We start from the raw sequence: 3,222 nt of genomic DNA, 5'->3' as shown, positions 1-3,222 counted from the left end.
CTTAGGGAAACCAGCTTTCATTCAGGCATTTTGCAAACACCTGACTCAACAATATCAGGTACGACACTTGACCCATAACACTTCCTTCAAACAACAGTTTGAAGGAACACCCTGTGGAAGACCTCAAATATAGGCTAAACCGCACAGACCAGTAGGGCAACAATCATTAAACAGGCAAAAAGGCAATTTTCCTGATCCTTACAATCCTGTTAAGCTCTCAGGAGATGCTTTTAAAATTTTTTTTTGCCATTACTTTCTTAAGATCCTTTCTTAAGGCTTTTCCCCCTTATTTATTCTATCGTATTTTTCTTCCTCTTTTTACCAAGCAGCGAGTAATGCCAGTTCACAGTGTGCAAAATCACCTGAATCTTTCAGAATCCCAGTGCTTTTTATGTCAAGACACCATCAATACATTCAATCTTTTTTTTTCCATGGAGGGGGATGCAGGGAGGACATTGGAGAACCCAGCCTTGGAGTACTCTCTCCCACAGTGTGGTCTGCAGCATGAAGTATTGCCAGCACCCTCAACCTCTTCTAGGTCCCTGAGAAATAAGACACAACATCTCACGTGGCCCACAGACCCTTTTGTCTTAACTTGCCCCGAAGTCCTGTCCCAGCATTTCATGGTGCTGTTCAAGCAGCACCAGCAGGAGGGAAACCAAACACTCAGAAGAACCCACACAAAGAGAGCAAAGCAAGGCCAGGTGACTAATACCGGGAGTACTGATTAAGTATCAATGCCTATTACTTTAAAATCACTCAAAAAATTATCACAGTGCTACCATGGTATCGCCTATGACCTTTATAAACCGCAATTTCTTTCTTTCCTTTGTCAACACTCCCCCAGCCTTGAGAGCAGCATACTAAGGATGCATTAGGGATTGGCATTAACACCATCCAGATCTCCCCTGTTTGTACTGCCAAAACAAAGGGCAATTTTCAACTAGGTGTTTGTTTTGCTTGCTTTATTTATCAACATGCTTTCAAGCACCTTCTGACGCTGCTGCCTAATAAAACCATTAAACTGGAACGAAAACCGGTAAATGCAGGAACAAAAAGGATAAGGGAGATAAAGAAAGAAACAGATGTGGCACACAGTCTATTGAGTGCAGCTGTTCGGCCCCTGTTGCCTAAAGTAAAATGACAAAGACGTAGTCCCAGCCCTGCAAACTCTCCATGTCGCAGCAGTACAGTACATATAAGATATATGTGCCTAGGTCCCAGCCCAGGGCACTCCGGTAAGAAATAGGAAGAACCAGATCGCCCTGCCTATGATAGGCAAAAGGGAGTGGTGGGGAAGCCAACAGGATATGTTGATTTTCAGGGCTTATATAGCAACACTACACCTACAAACAGCCACTGTCTTGACCAGACATACTTTTTGAATAGCCCCTCATCTGAAAAGTGCCTGCTGATTGCAATGCAACTTCTTCCAGAGCAAAGCTTTACACAGCCCAAGTAAACAAGACGTACTGTGACCTCCTGAAACTAAAATTCATCATTTGATCAAAACAGATCTTGTCAATTATGAGCTAGGTCAAATTAAAAGTGACATGCTGGTCAGTGTCAATTTTAACCAAAGCTGTAGCAAGACATTCTGGTGCCCCTAGCCAAGATGTCAGTTTAATGCTTATTCTACCCAGCCTTTGCAATAGCCTTAAGTGAATTTGGAGCTGACAGCAGCCTCTGGCCAGAGCTGTTACTCTCATTACTACATTCCTACTCTCTTACCCTAGAGAGCTCTCTCAGGTAGGTGCAGATGGCAAGCGCATATTTTGTCCTACTCTTTCCATCAAGTTTTGCCAATGCCTTCCCAAATGATCCTTGGCTGTGGTTATTTTCTCTGCACTGAAACTACTAAACCTTAAGCAGTAGGTTGAGCAGCTGTAACAGGTATAATCCATTTGACATACACAAACTTTTCTAAACACTGTGCTTGGCCAAGGGTTTCTATCACTTGAGTAAAAACAGAACTGGCAGCCTCAGCTGTAAAATAGCTTACGAGTTACCTAACTATAACAGCAAGTTTCAGCAGAGATCCTCAAAACATTAACATCCATTCAGTGAGACTGTCTGTAATCTATTCTGATGAAATAAGTAACCTCCCTGACTTCTAGTCAAGGTGATTCATTCAAGATCACAAAGCAACTGCAATTATTATTTTTTATTACTTACGCTGAGTTTGTAAGCATATCTTAGGAAAGATCAGGGCCTTCTGATGCAATAACAGACACGGAAGCGTAGGCAAAATTGAATAACGTGGTTTGCCCTTGTACTTGTGAACAGCAAAATGTGATTGCAGTAGCAGAGCAAATTTTGAGAAGGAGATAGGTTACAAAGAGCGTGAGGAATTACTATAAAGGGGAAGGGTAACAAAAGGTAGCCAGGGGGAGTTGGAGAGAACGAGGCTGGGACTAGACAGAATGGTTTTGAGGAGGATTGCAGGGATGAGGATGTCATTTTCCTGCCATTCAGTCCTTATGGCTATGGCACCCTCATCATTGCTTTTGGACCCTCCCCAGCACACACATCTCTATCCCATTCTTTCTGCTGGCGCAGCTACTTTTGCCCCACAACACCTTCTGCCTGGCCTCCTGAACCTGAGGCTCCTCCTATGTGACAGAAGAGAAGAGGTTTGCACTGCCAAAGAGAAGCAGTGGTGGGGAACTAGGCTGAAGGTACTAACTAGGCTGAAGAAAGTGGCTTGTTAATTCACCTTTGGAATTAGCTCTCTTCGCTTAACAACTCTTCTCTTAACACTCTCTTCTCTTAAACAAGTTTTTTTTGGCCTTGTAGCCAATGAGCAAGCTGCCACCTTTCTCCTGTAACTCATTCAGCTCCATCACTTTCCAGATGTCGAGCTGCAGGTGGCAGAGGATTGCCCCAATTTTCTTGCTGACCTGAGCAGTCATCTTAGCTGGCTGGAGTAGCTCATCCATTAGATATTGCAGCCCAGCAGCCTCATACAGCAGGGTTCAGGCTACTATACGCAGCACATAACTGCTCCTGTAGAGCAGCTACTATGAGCAGCCCACAGGGAACCGCAGCCTGATCCAGGAAGAGCCTTCACTACATGGGCCTGCTTTCTGTAGGCAGACATCATGAATCATGCTTAACAGCTACTACTGCACACACAAAAAAGGCTTGTGCCAAACTATTGCCAAACTCTGAGAGGAATCAGGGGTGACACACCAACTCCTCCATCAGTGGCATCAGAGTAGA

The sequence above is a fragment of the Fulmarus glacialis genome, unplaced genomic scaffold, assembly GCF_000690835.1.
Source record: "Fulmarus glacialis isolate BGI_N327 unplaced genomic scaffold, ASM69083v1 scaffold14425, whole genome shotgun sequence".
Lineage (NCBI taxonomy): Eukaryota > Metazoa > Chordata > Aves > Procellariiformes > Procellariidae > Fulmarus > Fulmarus glacialis.
The sequence above is the reverse complement of the archived record's forward strand: the minus strand, read 5'-3'. Positions refer to the sequence as shown.